This window comes from Protopterus annectens, chromosome 1.part0 (genome assembly GCF_019279795.1).
Source record: "Protopterus annectens isolate FY-2018-M chromosome 1.part0, PAN1.0, whole genome shotgun sequence".
Classification (NCBI taxonomy): domain Eukaryota; kingdom Metazoa; phylum Chordata; order Ceratodontiformes; family Protopteridae; genus Protopterus; species Protopterus annectens.
Window position 1 is genome coordinate 461239398 of NC_056725.1, and position 21546 is coordinate 461260943.

A 21546-nucleotide genomic window follows, 5' to 3' on the forward strand; every position below is an offset into this window, starting at 1 on the left:
GCGTGTGTGTGTGTGCGCGTGTGTGTGTCTGCGTGTGTGTGTGTGTCTACGTGTGTGTGTGTGTGTGTGTGTGTGTCTGTGTGTGTTTGTGTGTGTCTGTGTCAATGTGTGCCTGTGTGTGCGCCTGTGTGTGTGCCTGTGTGTGTGTCTGTGTGTGTGTGTCTGTGTGTGTGACTGTGTATGTCTGTGCATGTGTAATGTACCTTACAGTATGTCTTTGTATTCACAGGTGATGTAGGTGCGTTCCCCTCCTGCGGTCCATCTGATGTTAGTGTCCCCACAGATACTAGCGGTGATGAACATATGCATGAGGTACAGGCAGGGTTGTCAGGGGCAGAAGCTGTGCCATTGGTTACCATCCCACCTATGTCCCCCTCATCCCAGCACACGGTTCTGATGCCGACACATACCACATCACCGTTGCCCATAGAGGAAGGACAGTCAGGGTCTGTTGGCATTGAGCAGGAATGTGGTGGCTACAGAAGGTGCGCCTACACACCATGTTGCCAGTGTAATGACTGGTCATGTGCCACACAGGCATGTGGCTGGTGCTGCTCGTAGGAGCACCTCTGGCAGACATGCACCTGCTGTACAGGGCGCAGCAGCTGGTATCACCAGACGTATGTTCCAGACTGTAATGGCGGCACAGGCACGTGCAGAACGGCAGAATCAAGAAGGGCAGAGGCTGCAGAGGGCTGCAATCCATTCCCTAAATGACAACATCCAGTCATTGGCGAATGCTCAACAGCAGATTGCTAATGTACTGGATAGGCGATTAGGTCAAATGGTTGGAATCCTCGACCGAGGCATGGCAATCCATGAGCGTGAGCTGTCTGTGCTGGAACACCTGGTAGGGGTGAGGCATAGGACACGTGGACATAGGCCAGCAACACCACCTAGTGTAGGTCGACGTGTGCGTGCCACCTCGCATGCCCACTCACACAGTGCCGGTAGCAGCAGCAGTGCAGCTGGTGCTACACCGTCCACACCAGGACACAGCAGGCCACATGGACGTGGCCCTGGCCGGTCCCAGTGTGGACACGGTTCCAGCGGACATGTGTCATCGGACAGTAGCCACTCTATGCCTCCACCCGGTAGTGCCCGTGCGACCCCAAGCAGGCACGGGTCACGTGGCCGCGGACGGACACAGTGAGCCGTACAACCTGCACTGTACAGTCTGGGGCTACCAATTATACCCCGTGTAGGCATCACATATGGCTGAACTGTGTACACACATTCCCACACACAGCAGACACAACTGTAGGGCTCCACCACATCCACATGCATTCTGCACAGTCATGCCCAGTAAACTCACCGGCCCTTACACACACACATGATGTTATCCATTGGTGCAGCCTATGCCCCTGGCAGACATATCACCCTGTGCATATGATGAAGCCTCTGCCGCATCCCTGTCATCCACACCATCAGAGCAGGGTTATGCAAATATATTCTGATGCACAGGGTGGACAAGATAGTGAGAGGTGTATGTGATACCTGTGTATGCATAGCGTGTGATGTGTATGTTGCAGTGGTTGTGTATGAAAACTGACTGGTGCGTATGTGACGTGGGTTGTATACTGTCAACATGCAGCAGACATACCATGTAGTGCAGGTGCAGCATGCATTGAGCTGTGTTCACGGTATGTGTGACGGTTACATGTGTAGCACCATGTTGGTTCTGATAACCTGAATCCCTCCTATGGTGTACTCGCATGTGCCTACAGGGAGCACTGTTATCGGTCCCCCACGTGTAGCTGTGGATTACCCACAGGCACATCTGGCAATATCAGCATACCACATGTACCCAAGAACCTGCCTGGACACCTACATAGGTTCATAGGTGCATAGGTACATACTAGGCTATCTGCCCTAGGGCATTTATAAGCCTAGCCAGAGTGTGTGTGGCTTTCACCACCCTTTAGGATGAGGATACTATACCCATTAGTTTGCTGTGCCTCTGTCCAGCAGTGACACAGAGATGATTCCCGGGGTATACCTACGATCTCCCATCCACTCGTCAAGCTTTCTCTTGAACAGAGTCAGTGAGGGGCTCTGCCTCACAAGGACTGTGATTCTGTTCCATAGTGTAGGGAGTCTCTGGGTGATGAACCTGTCCCTCCAGCACATCCTATTTATATCCGTGTTGAGGTTTAAGTCTCTTGCTCTCGTGGCTCTGGTTGATTTGGATCTTTTGAGGTGGAGCATGTCCATTAATTCCGTGTTGGACATGGCCTTGTATGTCAGGCAGAGATCACCTCGGAGCAGACGGTATGCGACTGTATAGAGCTGGAGTTTCTTCAGTCGGGCAGCGTGTGACATATGTTTGAGCCCCTTTATCCTTTTGGTGATGAATGTTTGGGGTCCTTCCAACTGCTGCAGGTGTCGGGTTAGGTACATTCCGAATGGGGCGTTGTACTCAATCACTGGTCTGATAAGTGAAGAGTACAGGGGTACAATGACCTCCCCTGATCTGGATGTGAATCCCTTCATGATCAGGTGGGCAATGTAGAAGGTCTTCCTAACCACATTGGCAATGTGAGTGTCAAAAGAGAGGTTACTGACAAGTTGGGTCCCCAGGTCCCTGATAACTTCTTCCGTGTTTAATGGATTACCACCTATGTGGTAATTAGGGGTTACCTTGTTTTTCCCAAAGGGTATGACTATACCTTTCTTGGCATGTAGCTTAAGGCCATGGCTCTGGCACCAGTTATCCATTTCTATAAGACCTCTGGTGGATGTCTGTGTCTGATGGGGTGTCGATTATGGTGCCCAGTTTGCAGTCATCTGCATATTTTGTCAGCCACAATCCCCCTATGTTTGCCTGCACTTCAGAAAAATAAATGCTGAACAAGAGGGGGCCCAGGACTGAGCCCTGTGGGACACTGCTCATGACCGGCTTAGAGTCTGACATGGCACCAGGAACTCTAACCCTGTGGGTTCTGTCCTTGAGCCGGTTTGCAACCCATCTTGTGACATATGGGTCTACATCTAAGCTGGTGAGCTTTTCTATGATGCCCGAGTGGGGTATTGTGTCGAACGCTTTGCTATAGGTCAAGGTAGGCTGTGTGAACTGCCTTACCCTCATCAATGGCCTTAGTGACTCTTCTGAAAAAGTCGACCAGGTTCAAGAGGCAGGATCTGCCCTTGACAAAGCCGACTTGGGTATGATCCAGTGTATGTAGGTCCCCAATGTCTTCATTTATGAGCTCCATTATGATCCCCTCCATAGCTTTGCAGACAAGGCTCGTCAAGATTATAGGGCGGTAATGTCCAGGGTCCGTAGAAGCACCGCCTTTGTGGAGTGGAACCACAGTTGCCGTACGCCATTCTTTGGGTACGTATCCTGTAGTAAGGCTAAGATTAAACAGCAGCCTTATGTGCGGGTTTAGGTCCTCATTGAGGTCGTGTAGCACACAGCCGGGGACACCGTCCAGTCCCATTGATGCTGTGTTTTCCGCTTTAGAGAGAGCAGCTCTCACCTGGGCATTTGAGATGTTTGGGAGGCTAGACTCTGGTGGGATAGATATTTCTCCTCTTGGGGGGGAGGGAGGGGAGAAATTTGCACTGAACCTGTCTGCCAGTATGTTGGCAATGTCTGTGGGTTCAGTGATCATTGTATCATTTTGGACTAATTCCGAGCATAACTGTGAGCTTCCACCAATGTTTCTACCATAGCTAAAGAAGGCCTTATGGTTGTCTTTTGTGTCTTTCGCGAGTCCTCTCTCACAGGTGGCCTTGGATGATTTTATGAGTGATCGTATTTTACTGCTAGTATTGATCGGAGATGCCTTCCCTTTTAGGGATTTTGCTCTGTCATGTAGTAGCTTTCTCCTCTTGTTGTAGAGTTTGTTTATGGCTGGGGTCCACCAGACCGTGTGCCTGCCTTTGGTGGAAAGGGTCCTTATGTTATTAGGGATTGCTTGATCCATACATTCCTGGAGGTGCTCGTAGAAGGCATTTGTAAGGGTTTCAGCAGCATGGGTTGTGTTTTCCACTGGCTCGGGGGCCTTGAAGGATACCACTCCAGTCTTAAGAAGTGTGAAGTTTGCTTTTGAGAAGTTCTTCACTGTGGTCTCCTTTGCTGGGGTTGGGGGCGGGATGTGGATCTCCAGTGAGATTAATTTATGGTCTGATCTCACCGATGAGGGATATACATCCGTGTGGGAGCATTTCATCCCCATGTGTGATGATCAGGTCTAGTATAGTTCCTCCTCTTGTGGGTATGGTGACTAGTTGTTCCATAGCATTTGAGTGTATGAACTCCAGGAACCTTGGGCTAGGGTGTTGGGGCTTGGGTAATGTTCCCAGTCTATGTTTGGGTAGTTGATGTCACCCAATATGATGGTGTTTGGAGAGACATTCATACTCTCCTGTGTCTTCAGGAAGGCTGTGTGGGTATCCTGAGTTTGAGAGGGTGGTCTGTAGCATGCTTCAAACTGTAGGGCAGTTTTACCTATGGTTAATTGCACCTGGATGGTCTCCGATGCTTTGTGCGTTGCCACTAACCTGGAGGTGTGGGTATCCTTTATGCATATGGAGACTCCCCCTCCTTTTGTGGTTCGGTCCGGATTTGGGGCCGGAACGCATGATATGAGGTATAACCTGATAGTGCTGGGGTGCTCTCAGGAGCCTTGAACCAGGTTTCAGTCACAGCACAGACATCGATGTTCTCCATACTGAGGAGGGCTTTGAGGGCGTGCAACTTGAGGTTTAGACTTCTGGCATTGAGCAGTATTACCCTTAGTTTTTTCCAGTTTTGTTTTCTAGGGCAGTAGGTTTATCATTTGAGCCTTGCCTAAAAAAGGCACTATGGGGGTGGCAGGAGCCTTTGCCAATATCCGGAACCCCAGGGTGACAGGTGCAAGCCATCCTCATGACAGCATGGCTTGTCAAGCATGTCATCCCAGGCAAACAGACATTGGACCCCCTTAGACTGACACCGGTAATTAAGCCAATTATTAAAGCTGATCATTTTGTCTCTGTATTGTGGCATCATTCTTGGTGAGGGTAGGATACCGCTCAGGGTCAGGGTCATACCGGCCTGGGCTACATAATCTGAGAGCCCCTCTATGTCTCTTTTCATGTAGTCCAGGGAGGTATGTCTCAGGTCGTTCACACCGGCATGGACAATGACTGCGTCATAATTGTACATGCTGCGGAGTGACCTGAGTGCTTGTGTTATGTGGCAGATTCTAGCGTCCGACAGGCAGCCTACTGTGATCATTTCCTTCTTCAGTCTGGTGGGTGGGACGTCAGTGTGTCTGACTATGGCATCACCTATAACAAATGTGTCTGGCATTGTGTTTGGCCTTAAGGGCTGTGACTGTTTAGCACACTGACTTTGAGAACTATGTGTTGCATGTCTTATGTCTTGAGGTGGCAGTTGCTTGGGTGTCTGCTTTGGAGGCCTCTGTAGTTTTGGTATATGTTTGATCAGTGCCTCCGAGTATGTCTTTGTGTGTTTATGTGTTTGTTTTGCAGTTGTGATAGTTCTATGTGAAACTGGGTTTGTGGTGTGTGTGGTGTCCTTCTCCCCCTGTCTGGTCTTGCCGGTCCTGAGTTGAGAGAGCTCAGCCTCCAGTTTGGCTATATAGTTGCATCTCTCACATGTATTTGTGTTTTGTGGGGGAAGGAGTGGGTTGTCTGTGTACATGAGGCAATTGTAACATTGCCTCAGGATGCCCAGATTCACCAGCTGAACAGGAGAGGACGCTAGCAAATGACTCTTCGACATGCTAGAAAAAGTGAAAGCGTTTGCTGTGTAACTGAGTCAGAAGGGACCTATAGGGAAATGGGTACTCAAGGGGATTCTAGGCTAATGTAGTACTTTGTTTAGTATATAAGTACTTTACCTATATAAGAATGCTTTAGGAGCAAGTGCTGAGCTTTTGTGATAGAGAATAGACTGTTTAGATTGCAAGTAGAGAAGTTCTAAGGGAAAACTTGAAGAGCAGAATGTACGGAGCCAGAAATAGTTTAACGTTGTTTACACAGTACATGACACACATGTCCGCACATATACTGCACCTGACGCCTGTGGTCAGTGCCACAGGCTACAGTGGACAGAGATGTCACATACATGGCAGGACACAGTACAGGTATGGTGACATTGTGCAGGTGTCATACACAGCTTGCTGGCCACTGACCTCAGGTGTCACCTGTCAGCTGTGGTGCATGCTGTGCAGCAGTAGGATGCTGTACCAGTACAGGAATACGGCCACAATCGCGGGGTGTACACCATTATGGCGTACACCCCATAGTGTGCAGATGGGGACACCTGCCTGTGTGGTCAGCACCCTCACAATACAATGCACCCACACGCCATGTCACAGGGGGCGGACTTGCACAGGTGGCCAGTATGGCTCACACCTATGGCATCGACAGGGTTGTGCAATGCAGCACCAGTATGGGATGGTCACCCTGTGTGGTTAGTGTCCATTCACAACAGTATATCTGCATACACCCTCACACCAGGCAGCAGACATACAAACATGTTGACACACACACATGGTGGTGACCACACATGTATACACGGAGAGATGACGTGTTGCATGTACTGCACCATCCACATCCATGCACCCCACACTGAGGTATGTACAGATCTCTACTACGGTGTACAGGGATGTGTGGCATGTGGGACATAGTCCTCCCGATATGTGGCATACATGGGCACACATTCATGCACACATGTCGGTGCTGGGAATGCCACACCCGCCATATGAGACATGTGCAGGTGTGCAGCGGTATGTAGTGCATTATGCGTACGAACACTGTATCCGGCAGATGTGCCGATATATGCACTTGGGAGGTGGTAGGTGTTACGGTAGCCATGTGACATACAGTCGATGACACCTGACCGCTGGGTATGCATTATGGCAGCACTGTCATGTAACAGCGACATAGCATACTGTATGCACATGGCAGGGTAGGATGGTGTGTGACACACCTGTGAGCCACCACCTGCACACATGCATGTGGACAGGTGTTTAAACACATGATGTACACACATACCTCCATACGTGCTGTTACTATGCCACCATATAACGGCCCCTATGATGGGTATGCATGTGGTAGGGAGTTGCAACTATGTTATGGACATCGGCCACTGCTCATGCATGGCTGCGCCATGCACAGTACACGTGTCACATGTGTCCCCTGTTGCCATGTGTGTATGCATTGCTACGTTTTGACATGTGTGTTGACATACATAGAACATGAACTGTGGTATGGTATCACAGCTGTCACAGGCAAATAATACAAGGGTATGTGTCCCAGTCAACATCGCTACACCCTGTAGTGGGAGCATACCACAGACATGTGTCCACCTTCCATTCGTGTGTGTAGCACCGCGTATGCCAGTGTTATGCATGTGGTACATCACAGGCTTCATATGTGTCGTGTGTGCAGTCCATGCACACAACCAGACAATCACATGTATGACATATCCGGACGTTGGTTCACTCTGGTACAGCAGCAGTCATGTGTCATAGCTGTGTCAGGGCCGTGGTATGTGTGGAGCCGACCTGTCCATGTATACTGATATGGGCGGACTACATCACACATGTGGGATCATTGTTAGTACATGTGTACTCTGCACGACTGGTGTACACCGCTATACAGACCTGTGGACATATGTCACATGCTGTTGTTGGACCGTGAGGTATACTGCTGCACCGATGACATGGTGCTGGCATGGCAGCTACAGTGTTCCCTGCAGTGTGTACATGTTTGACCTGCACCCGTGACGCTTGTGATGTCATCTGTGTGTGTACGAGTAACTGCATGTGTGACCACCCTGTGCGTGTGGACGGGTTTACCTGACCGTGACCTGCGGTGTGTACACTGCCTGCATGCCGGACGCGTAGCAAATGCTAAGTGTGTGAGCATGCCCGGTTTGCTGTTGTGTAGGTGGACACACACGACGTTCCACACTCTGCCCTTTCATGATCACACTCCATGTGTATGCATGTCTGCACTTTGCAGATGCTAAGTGTGTGAGCATGCCCAGTAAGCAGTTGTGCAGATGGACACACAGTACAGTGCACACTGCACCCGTCTGTGATCAAACCCCGTATGCATGTATGTTCCCCCTTTGCAACCGCTAGGTGTGTGAGCATGCCCGGTTTGCTGTTGTGTAGGTGGACACACATGACGTTCTACACTCTGCCCTTTCATGATTCAACTCCATGTGTATGCATGTCTGCACTCTGCAAATGCTAAGTGTGTGAGCATGCCCAGTAAGCAGTTGTGTAGATGGACACACAGTACAGTGCACACCGTGCCCGTCTGTGATTATACCCCATGTGCATGTATGCTCCCCCTTTGCAACCGCCAGGTGTGTGAGCATGCCCGGTTTGCTGTTGTGTAGGTGGACACACATGACGTTCCACACTCTGCACTTTCATGATCACACTCCATGTGTATGCATGTCTGCACTTTGCAAATGCTAAGTGTGTGAGCATGCCCAGTAAGCAGTTGTGTAGATGGACACACAGTACAGTGCACACTGCGCCCTTCTGTGAGTATACCCCGTGTGCATGTATGTTTCTTTGTGACCGCTAGGGTGTGAGCAGGCCCAGTATGCCATGCGTGGAGACACAGTACAGTCGGCACCGACGTCTGATACTAGGCGTGTAGCCATGGCCAATGACATCCTGCATAGCCATGGTGGCTGTCCAGGCGAGTTATCTGTAGTTGCTATGCCACAATGGATGCCTACATCATGCACACCGGTTGCTCTCTCAAAGGGTGTACTGTCTGTGGTGCATCCCGTATCCATGTCATGATGTTATGCTCCGTAGTTAGTTAGTATTCCCGAGTGCAGCACTGCCGTGTTACTGTACGCTCACCTTGGGATAGTAACATGCTGTGTGACTGCGCACTCTGTCTTCATTCCCTATCGGCTGCCTTGCCTCTGCAGATGATATCACCCACCTAGGAGTATGCCTCTTGACAGTGCTGTGTTCAGTAATCTCGGTAGCATGTTCTGTAAATGCATCATGCTGTAGTGTGTTCATGTAGGTAGGCGTAGGTTCAACTCCCAGCCCTTCCCCGTGTGTGTGTGTGTTTGTTTCCAGCTGCCTCTGGAGACAGTAATGCTTTTAGACGCTTCACAACACATACCTTGGCTATCAGCGTCTATTCCTTTGTGGATGATGTAACCCGCCTAGAAGTATGCCTCTGACAGTGCTGTGCTCAGTAATCTCAGTAGCGCGTTCTGTAAATGCATCATGCTGTAGTGTGTTCATGTAGATAGGCGTAAATTCAACTCCTGGCCCTTCCCCGTGTGTGTGTGTGTGTTTCCAGCTGCCTCTGGAGACAGTAATGCTTTTAGACGCGTCACAACACATACCTTGGCTATCAGCGTCTATTCCTTTGCGGATGATGTCACCCACCTAGAAGTATGCCTCTGACAGTGCTGTGCTCAGTAATCTCGGTAGCGCGTCCTGTAAATGCATCATGCTGCAGTGTGTTCATGTAGATAGGCATAGGTTCAACTCCCAGCACTTCCCCGTGTGTGTGTTTTTCCAGCTGCCTCTGGAGATAGTAATGCTTTTAGACGCTTCACAACACATACCTTGACTATCAGCATCTATTCCTTTGCGGATGATGTCACCTGCCTAGAAGTATGGCGCTGCCAGTGCTGTGCTCAGTAATCACGGTAGCGCATTCTGTAAATGCATCATGCTGTAGTGTGTTCATGTAGGTAGGAAGGTTCAACTCCGCCCTTCGGTGTGTGTGTGTGTGTGTGTGTGTGTGTGTGTGTGTGTGTTCCCAGCTGTCTCCGGAGATAGTAATGCTTTTAGACGCTTCACAACACATACCTTAGCTATCAGCGTCTATTCCTTTGCGGATGATGTCACCCGCCTAGAAGTATGACTCTGACAGTGCTGTGCTCAGTAATCTCGGTAGCACGTTCTGTAAATGCATCATGCTGTAGTGTGTTTATGTAGGTAGGCGTAGGTTCAACTCCCGGCCCTTCCCCATGTGTGTGGTGTGTGTGTGTTTCCAGCTGCCTCTGGAGACAGTAATGCTTTTAGACGCTTCACAACACATACCTTGGCTATCAGCGTCTATTCCTTTGCGGATGATGTCACCTGCCTAGAAGTATGACTCTGACAGTGCTGTGCTCAGTAATCTCGGTAGCGCGTTCTGTAAATGCATCATGCTGTAGTGTGTTCATGTAGGTAGGCGTAGGTTCAACTCCCGGCCCTTCCCCGTGTGTGTGTGTGTGTGTGTGTGTGTGTGTGTGTGTGTGTGTTTTCCAGCTGCCTCTGGAGACAGTAATGCTTTTAGACACTTCACAACACATACCTTGGCTATCAGCATCTATTCCTTTGCGGAGGATGTCACCCGCCTAGAAGTATGCCTCTGACAGTGCTGTGCTCAGTAATCTCGGTAGCGCATTCTGTAAATGCATCATGCTGTAGTGTGTTCATGTAGGTAGGCGTAGGTTCAACTCCCAGCCCTTCCCCGTGTGTGTGTGTGTGTTTCCATCTGCCTCAGGAGACAGTACTGCTTTTAGATGCTTCACAACACATACCTTGGCTATCAGCGTCTATTCCTTTGCGGAGGATGTCACCCGCCTAGAAGTATGCCTCTGACAGTGCTGTGCTCAGTAATCTCGGTAGCGCATTCTGTAAATGCATCATGCTGTAGTGTGTTCATGTAGGTAGGCGTAGGTTCAACTCCCAGCCCTTCCCCGTGTGTGTGTGTGTGTGTGTGTTTCCAGCTGCCTCAGGAGACAGTACTGCTTTTAGATGCTTCACAACACATACCTTGGCTATCAGCGTCTATTCCTTATGGATGATGTCACCCGCCTAGAGGTATGCCTCTGACAGTGCTGTGCTCAGTAATCTCGGTAGCTCTGTAATGCATCCTGCTGTAGTGTGTTCATGTAGGTAGGTGTAGGTTCACCTCCCAGCCCTTCCCCATGTGTGTGTGTGTGTGTGTGTGTGTGTTTCCAGCTGCCTCTGGAGACAGTCATGCTTTTAGACGCTTCACAACACATACATTTGCTATCGGCGTCTATTCCTTTGCGAATGATGTCACCCACCTAGACGTATGCCTCTGACAGTGCTGTGTTCAGTGCTCCGAGTAGTGCGTTCCGTACCTGTGTCATACTGTCGTGCGGTTGGGTAGGTAGGAGTAAGGTCAATTCCCATGCCTGCCAGCTGTGTGTGTGTGCGTGTGTCTATGCTCCCAGCCGCATGGGTTCGTAGGTTATGGTTTTAGACGCTCCGCAGCACACATATATCCTGCTGACATCTCTGTGTTTGCGGATGTTGAGACGCAGCTAGTGGACTGCCTGTGTGCCTTCTGTGGTTAGCGACCTCCGTACCATGTTCTCCACGCAAGGCCCCTGCTGTGGTGTGATAGGGTAGTGATGTGTAGGTTCCACTACCGCCTTGCCACATGTGTCTGTCTGTATCTCTCTCGATGTATATATACATACATATGTTGTGCCCATAGCGCTGCTCTTGCATGGACAGCTGTCTGTCCCATGTATCGCATATTTGCATGGCTGACACATAGAAATGTGGTACGATGCATATCCAAACATTGTCCATGCAACGCCCGTGTTCGGGAGGTGTTGCATGCCCTAGAGACATCTGCTGTATATCTTGGCAGACAGCTATCCTGCTGTACTGTCACTGTACTGCATACGCCATAGACCTTGTGTATCATTGCCTGTTTATGGTGTGTGTATGTCTATCTGAGCTGTGTGCATGGTCGTGTGTATGTCCCACTATAATCATCTGTGCAGGTGTCGCCACTATGGGTAATCCATGTAGACAGCTGTTTCATGTGCATTTCAGCACATACCTGCGGACAGTACTGCCCCTCCTACAGCAGCACATTCCATCGTCTTGCAGTGGATACTAGTGTTTCCGCACACATGTATCTGTGTCTGTTCATAACACTCCACCTCAGGGAGCATATATCTGGACACGGCCTTATGTGATAGTGGGACACTCGGGGCCAGTCATGTCATGCTGCTCTTAGAAACATTGATAGCGGGCACAGTGATATGTTATGTATGCGTATGGCATTTCTGTCTGATTTGGTGTCTTCCTCGCATGTTTGTCGTTGTTTCCTGTCGTCAGTTATCATGAGGGCGCCGGACTGTTACTGTTACGTGGAACACAGTGAACATATGAGGCAGACTTCTACACAGTCTGCGTACATCTGTGCAGTTGCAGGGTATGTGTCTAATACAACATACCTACTGTCTGACTACAATACACAGACAGTGTATGGTGGCATGACAGACCACATGACATTACTTTGTATTTGCACGACACACCCACGCAGACAGTTGTATTCCTCACACAGGTCTACATCTGCTTATCCACACTAATTGTTCTTTCCTGTACCATATGTGTGCGTCGTATTTGCACTTTCCGTCAGTGGTGGGGCTCACGTACAACTATGGGGGCCTGGTAATTGTTATGTTGACACTTCATGGCACCCTGGGGGACACTTCACCTTTGTGTCTGATTACCTTCCACATTGACCTTTGCGGGGCATACGTTGTCATTCACAATTACCGGGGTAGGACATATACATGTTTGCACATTTGTCCTGCTGTCTTTCTTCCCACCTGTCCGCCTAGTATCACTGGTTCAGTACATGTATTCTGGACAGGTAGCTCCTTCATACCCTTGACCTGTTGTCATTATGTGTACACGCCCTGACGTTCGGCCATTGCCCTTGTTACGTTTCGCATAGTGCTGTGCCTTCCTAGCTGATTGCTGCCTAGGCATTCCGGACTGTGCAGTGGGTGATAGGGAGCGCTATTTCTATTGCATGATTAGTGACACTCATAACATCCGTATTCATGGCTACGCCAGTATTCGCACAATGGTCTGACTTTGTATGGGGTATTTCTAATGTAGTCCCTATCTGTATTTCCTGTGCTATGCCTTACTGCAGCTGTGTTATTCTGACAGATTTCCAGTTATGGGTGCCATCTTGGTCGCACGCATGTCCATCCATGGAATCGCCTACAGGACACTGATATAGGTCTGTACATATTTCACACCTGCTTCCGTGATTATCCGTGGATGCTTTGCACCATTAGTGGGGATTAAGGCATGTGCTATACCCACATCCCTCCCACGGGCGGGCCTACGGATTCTCTGCCAAACAACACCTAGGCCCATTTCTGCATACCCAGGTTCCCATGCCTGCAACCCTCGACGGTACACATTACACATGGTTAATGTGTGCGGTACTGGGATGTGGACGCACTTCTATGGACTCCACCTGGGGATATCTGTTCATATGTCCTGCATTTCATGGACACATGTGTCATCAACCTTGAACCCGCTTTTAGTGCATGTATAGCTGTTCCATAGTTGCGGCTGTTACTTCTTTAGCGTCAATTGCAGCAGGTGTTGCGAATGGAGCAATTTTGGAGTCCTACAATGGACACCAGTGTGCATGTGTAAAGTGTAGAACTTGCTGGACTGTCACCTTCTGGCCAGTGGTTTTGACTGCTGCTGTATGTTCCCCATTCGTGGATGTCTGTTTGACTACCCATATTATCTATTACTTGGCATATTTATATCTATGTGTCATATATGGATGTAGGTCTGTTGTGTGTACATATATACATGTGAACCGTTTCATACCTTGCTTTGTTACTGTCTGTGGATTACCTGTGTACACATCTATAACCATACCATACCTTTCCACTGTACAGGTTCTGGCAGAGTGCACGGATGGTTGGCCCTTTATCTTAGGTGTGTGTTACATTGACCTGTGTCTATCTGGCAATTTGCTGGCATTTCATGTGAGACTTACTTGATTCTATAGAGCCTTGATTCTATAATTATGATGTGCTTCCACTGACTATGTATTTTTCTTTGTCTTCTGGAATCTTTATGTAACCAGTTCTTTTGGACACTTTCTATTGTTGTTCATTTTGTTTACATATATGACTACTTTGGTATGTTGTGCTATTATTGTGTGTGGAGCATTTCTCCGGCCTCTACTGACACTGGACATATATCCAGCTAGACTAGCCCGTCAACAAATGTAAACCAACATAAAACTTACATAAACTTATGGTGGCACCTTCTGACAAGTAGGTCGGGTTACAGATGCATACCCTTCGTCAATCCCTGTTACTAACACACCCGTTATTCTATCCACATTCTATGTTTGTCTTATCACATATCATGTGTTTCTCACTATTTGTACCAGTACTTTGCATGGCATTGTCCGGTTCCATACTTTCAGAGGCTGACAGTTTTGAGACATGTATAACTAACGCGGAGGACACAGCATTAAGTTACCCTGCTGTGAGCAGATCACACACGCACAGGCGCACTTGCATTTCCTCATTGTGGGTTACGCGCAGGTACATGCATATCCGTATTCTGGGTTATATGTTTACTGAGTCTGTGTGCTTACGTGGCCTGTATTAGTTGTGACTGTTCCAGTAACATATCTCTGATCCGTTAACGGACGGTGCGGAACACACTTTCACCTTTACACATGTAACTGTCTTTGCGGCACAGATGCATTACTTACATGTTCACATTTATATGTTCTATAGTCGTAATTCAAACGGGACTGCATTCACGTTGGCCGGTTGATGTGACCACTACACATTTGCTGTTCTGTCTCATTTATATGCATACCCATGGTACATAGCTACATTAACATACCCCCCCCCCCCGCACTCACTTACGTCACAGGCATCCATTCTCCTGCTGGGAAAAGTGCGGTACTACATGTTACACATTCCCTATTCCCTACTGCTCTTGACCCAGGATGCATATGGCGTGACCGCAGGGATATTCAGATCACAGGGGCTTATAGCCCCAATGCATACAGGTCTTTGATTGTCAGGGTGTTCCTGTGGTGCTCTGGGTTTGGTCTTGTCCGCCTACTGTACAGAACTGCCCTGACCATGTACGAATGTCAGACGAGGCACATGGGCACGGTTTGTCCATGTCTATTATACCATAACCCCCCCCCATTATTCCTAACCGTGTACGTTGATTGGCCAGCGTGTCTGCTAGATCGGGTTATAGTAATGGCACACGGTCGGCCGCCTGACCTATTTCCATTAGTATACCTCGGTATTTATAACCTGTCTCGCTATGTTACATGGGTTTAACATAGCGTGACAGCTTTAACTGAGCCACGGAGATGTCTGTTGCTTACTTTGGGGCAGTCTCGCTCTGCTACACACATTTAACATAGCAGGACAGGTTGTACAACACAACAACGGGGACATCGAGCTCTCCATTGCTGTTTTGTATTGATTTGCTATGTTAACTGGGTTTTACATAGGGAAACAGTTTCGACATTAGCAACGAACATCTCGCGCAGTACGTCAGCACCGCTGCAGATGCCAGACATCTGCGGATGGGCAGCAGACAGGCATTATGCTGTGCCATTATGTCTGGGGATTAATAGTTTATTTTCCTAGATGATATGGCATAATAGCAATAACTCATGTCTGGGTGTGGGTACTGCTGTATTTACCCATGGTTGTTTGGTTCCTCGGGGTTCGCCCTCGGGACCGCACCACATCTACAATGGGTATATCCAGCATTACCCACACCCAGGCGTGGGTTATTGCTATGATATTCATTCCGTGTTTACAGACACGGGTGTTTGGACAACCAACAATAGCTTCTGCTATTAGCATACAATGCTGTGGGTGGTGCCGGTTATCATACATATGCCATGTTCTGCATTTTTCCCATTCACACTTGTCTATCCCCTGTCCTCATTCATATGTGGATATTTATGTGGCACATGACTGAACTATATATTACCTGCAGGTATGCTGTGTACAGTGCACATATGTGACGGTTGGTTACAGTGTATCTGTGTACCTACCTCTGTGATACTGGGGACTACCACACATCCTTCGCAGCATTACATGCATATGTACATACTATTATTCGGTGGCCTGTGGAAGGTTGTCAGAGCACCGATTATATGTGTCCCTATTTGTGCACACATCGTGTTGGTCTTTGTCCAGCCTTCGTTGCTATCATGGGTTGGACGGTGGTGTTGGTGTGTGTTTGGGTTGTATTTATACTGCCGATACGTCAGTGGGGGGTGGGGTTGGCACTTGTTCCTCTTTGCAGGGGGCCCCATTATGGACATTTGTGTCCTGCGTCGACACTTGACACGTGCCATATGTCCTGTGATATTCACACAGTCGGTATGTATTCCTGCATTACCACTTGCGTGTTACAGGCATTTTGTATCTGGTACACATGACTATTATGTTGGATAGCTAAAGCGATTCGCATGCTATGACATAACCATTCATCCGGCATATACGTTATTCTATCCTTTGCATTGGCCATGGGTGTTTTGCCATACGGAACCACACATATCTACGAGTGATGTCCCATCTTGACAATCTGTGCATGTAGCAACCCTGCTGGGGTGACCTGCTTGGTGGACGGCTGTTCTGCCCTGTGTATTGTGTTTGACATGTCTGCATAGCTAATCATCGGTACAGTGGCTGCACATACTGCTTTGTCCAGATGTGTACAGTTATGGACACCATGGCGTGTGAACACCTATGGGGTTTCGACAGGTCCGTAACCACACGCGGGATGTACACATTCTGCCGACACATTCACATGCAGCCATTTGGATATCAGTACCTGGGATGGGATGTTGACATGTGGGGTACATATTTGCACGCCTGTCACTGCCTAGGACAATACTTCCTACTACATATGGGGTATACCCGCTGTGTGTAGGTGTGCAGCTGCACAAGGCTGCTAGCTGGATTGGGTGGACATTCGGACATGGGTGCGGGTTACGTGCTATGATGGGGTTGTTGTGTATTACATTTGCATGCATGGGTTCTGCTTCTGGATATTCTGATTCGGCATACGCCATCCTATGTGTATGTGACGGTTACGTTGCTGTGTCTAGCACATTTTACTATACACATGTTTGTCTGTGTTTGGGATATCTAGTTTCTTTCTGGTTGTTATATGGCCACGACTGCCCAGCTGTGTACTCTCACTACCACTGTGGGACTGCTGGTGACCATGCCCATGGGGCTAGTCGTGTGTAGTTGCGGCGCTGACATGATGCAGTACACCTCCACTGGGTATGCCTGCTGACAGTGCATTGCGTGATGGACACGGTATTCCGAGTATCCTTTGTTCCGTGGACGGGAACATTTTGTACTTCGTGGATTTATGTTTGGTTCTCCATTTTGTGTGGACGGGCACTATGTTGCATACTCTGCATACGTTTCATTATCCACGGACACTGGTTGGTGCGGTTACTATTGCAGGCAGCCTGTGAGAGTCAGCACTTTAGGTTGCTCATCGCCTGCCGGCTTGGCCACGCCTACGGGTGCATCCTACTTGGGCTCCCTGGACTCGCGCACGTGCCCTATGCACGTGGTTGTGGTTGCAGCGCACACTCATTACTATGCATGTGGCACTGCTACGCCAGTTATACGCTGCACGGCCGGTGCAAGCCTTATGCCGGCCTTGCGCCGAGCTTCATGAATCCGGGGGATTGTCTCACTACTGAAAATAGTGAGACAATTACAAACTTAATTTGGTATTACATGCCACAATAGTGCCACAGCAGCTCTGCGCTGTATTAACATCTCTGTATAAATTGAATAAGACAGAAGCTGGCACATTGTTGCAGCAGTTAATGTATACAGTGAAACACAGAATACACAGAAATATGTGAAAATAAAGGAAATACTGGCATGGTCAGAAAATGGAGAGAGCAGGAATGTGAGATCAACAATGATATTTGCAAAGCAGGTGGTAGGATGCTATCCTGATCATTAGGATAAAGCAGAAGCTTTATTCTTGGAGTCTCAGTCCAAATTTTGTATGATGGGATTGTTAAAGAAATGAATACATAGGCATTATCAGTTGCATGGTGCCTTATGCAGTTGCCTAGTTCAGCGATGTTTAAGACCAGCCATACAGTTGATAATCCCAGTTTACATAATTACAATTCTAGCTATGTATTTATTTTAATGTCTGGTATATTTTTATTTATTTATTTATTTTATTTTATTTTACATTTGTTAACCGGGAAATTCCGACTGGACCAGGTTCATTTTCAACGGAGGCCCAGGGAGAAAAGCTCCAACATCATGTTATACAAATACAGTACATCCAGCATAATACACAAGACAGGTTACATCATGTATGCTGAGCATAGTAATATAACAAGAAATTAATAAAAACACTCCAGGTAAAAGAAGATATAGAACATGGGTAAAAAGACAATGTCAGTCATACATTGATAAGAAAAGAAAATATATCAAGTAAGATTCTACAGTTAAAAGTACCCTTTCAGATGACCAAGCCTACAGGGGATCAGAGCTCCAGCATGTGATCAGAGAGGAATTTGGGGAGTTAATAGTAGTATGGGTAGAGTTATGTGATACAAGGGCATAACCAGGTACTAAGAAGGTGTGATTTGAGGGAGTTTTTGAATATGGATGTGGAGGGGGCAGTGGACACGGACAGGGAAGAGAGTTCAATTTCTGGCAACGGTGTGGAGTGGAGCGCTTTCCTGCATTATTGTTAGCCTTGGTGATGGAGAGGAGAGATTTTTTTTTGGGGGGCACTTTTTGGGACCCTTGAACTATATATTACCTGCAGGTATGCTGTGTACAGTGCACATATGTGACGGTTGGTTACAGTGTATCTGTGTACCTACCTCTGTGATACTGGGGACTACCACACATCCTTAGCAGCATTACATGCATATGTACATACTATTATTCGGTGGCCTGTGGAAGGTTGTCAGAGCACCGATTATATGTCCCTATTTGTGCACACATCGTGTTGGTCTTTGTCCAGCCGTTGCTATCATGGGTTGGGGTGGTGTTGGTGTGTTTGGGTTGTATTTATACTGCCGATACGTCAGTGGGGGTGGGGTTGGCACTTGTTCCTCTTTGCAGGGGCCCCATTATGGACATTTGTGTCCTGCGTCGACACTTGACACGTGCCATATGTCCTGTGATATTCACACAGTCGTGTATGTCTTCCTGCATTACCACTTGCGTGTTACAGGCATTTTGTATCTGGTAGACATGACTATTATGTTGGATAGCAAGCTATTCGCATGCTATGACATAACCATTCATCCGGGCATATACGTGTTATTCTATCCTTTGCATTGGCCATGGGTGTTTTGCCATACGGAACCACACATATCTACGAGTGATGTCCCATCTTGACAATCTGTGCATGTAGCAACCCTGCTGGGGTGACCTGCTTGGTGGACGGCTGTTCTGCCCTGTGTATTGTGTTTGACATGTCTGCATAGCTAATCCTTCGGTACAGTGGCTGCACATACTGCTTTGTCCAGATGTGTACGATTATGGACACCATGGCGTGTGAACACCTATGGGTTTCGACAGGTCCGTAACCACTGCGGGATGTACACATTCTGCCCGACACATTCACATGCAGCCATTTGGATTTCAGTACCTGGGATGGGATGTTGACATGTGGGGTACATATTTGCACGCCTGTCACTGCCTAGGACAATACTTCCTACTACATATGGGGTATACCCGCTGTGTGTAGGTGTGCAACTGCACAAGGCTGCTAGCTGGATTGGGTGGACATTCGGACATGGGTGCGGGTTACGTGCTATGATGGGGTTGTTGTGTATTACATTTGCATGCATGGGTTCTGCTTCTGGATATTCCGATTTGGCATACGCCATCCTATGTGTATGTAATGATTCACGTTGCTGTGTCTCGCACATTTTACTATACACATGTTTTCTGTGTTTGGTATATCTAGTTTCTTTCTGGTTGTTATATGGCCACGACTGCCCAGCTGTGTACTCTCACTACCACTGTGGGACTGCTGGTGACCATGCCCATGGGGCTAGTCGTGTGTTTGCGGTAGCTGACATGATGCAGTACACCTCCACTGGGTATGCCTGCTGACAGTGCATTGCGTGATGGACCGCGGTATTCAGAGTATCCTTTGTTCCGTGGGGAACATTTATGCCGATTTATGTTTGGTTCTCCATTTTGTGTGGTGGGCACTATGTTGCATACTCTGCATCGTTTCATTATCCACGGACACTGGTTGGTGCGGATTTACTATTGCAGGCAGCCTGTGAGAGTCAGCACTAGGTTGCTCATCGCCTGCCGGCTGGGCCACGCCTACGGGTGCATCCTACTTGGCTCCCTGGACTCGCGCGTGCCCTATGCCGTGGTTGTGGTTGCACACACTCATTACTATGCATGTGGCACTGCTACGCCAGTTATCACGCTGCACGGCCGGTGCAAGCCTTATGCCGGCCTTGCGCCGAGCTTCATGAATCCGGGGGATTGTCTCACTACTGAAAATATTGAGACAATTACAAACTTAATTTGGTATTACATGCCACAATAGTGCCACAGCAGCTCTGCACTGTATTAACATCTCTGTATAAATTGAATAAGACAGAAGCTGGCACATAGTTGCAGCAGTTAATGTATACAGTGAAACACAGAATACACAGAAATATGTGAAAATAAAGGAAATACTGGCATGGTCAGAAAATGGAGAGAGCAGGAATGTGAGATCAACAATGATATTTGCAAAGCAGGTGGTAGGATGCTATCCTGATCTTTAGGATAAAGCAGAAGCTTTATTCTTGGAGTCTCAGTCCACATTTTGTGTGATGGGATTGTTAAAGAAATGAATACATAGGCATTATCAGGTGCATGGTGCCTTATGCAGTTGCCTAGTTCAGCGATGTTTAAGACCAGCCATACAGTTGATAATCCCAGTTTACATATTTACAATTCTAGCTATGTATTTATTTTAATGTCTGGTATGTTTTTTATTTATTTATTTATTTATTTTATTTTATTTTACATTTGTTAACCGGGAAATTCCGACTGGACCAGGTTCATTTTCAGCGGAGGCCCGGGGAAAAAAGCTCCAACATCATGTTATACAAATACAGTACATCCAGCATAATACACAAAACAGGTTACATCATGTATGCTGAGCATAGTAATATAACAAGAAATTAATAAAAACACTCCAGGTAAAAGAAGATATAGAACATGGGTAAAAAGACAATGTCAGTCATACATTGATAAGAAAAGAAAATATATCAAGTAAGATTCTACAGTTAAAAGTACCCTTTCAGATGACCAAGCCTACAGGGGATCAGAGCTCCAGCATGTGATCAGAGAGGAATTTGGGGAGTTAATAGTAGTATGGATAGAGTTATGTGATACAAGGGCATAACCAGGTACTAAGAAGGTGCGATTTGAGTGAGTTTTTGAATATGGATATGGAGGGGGCAGTGGACACGGATAGGGGAAGAGAGTTCCAATTTCTGGCAACAGTGTGGGAGTAGAGCACTTTCCCTGCATTATTGTTAGCCTTGGTGATGGAGAGGAGAGATTTTTCACTGGATCTTAGGTACCGGTTTGCAGTATAGATAGTAAGTAGGTTAGATAATGAGGGGTTTTTTTCAGGATATTTGAGAATATTGTAGGCTGTGCCCAGCTGGTGATAGTTAAGTAGGTGTGGTAGCTCA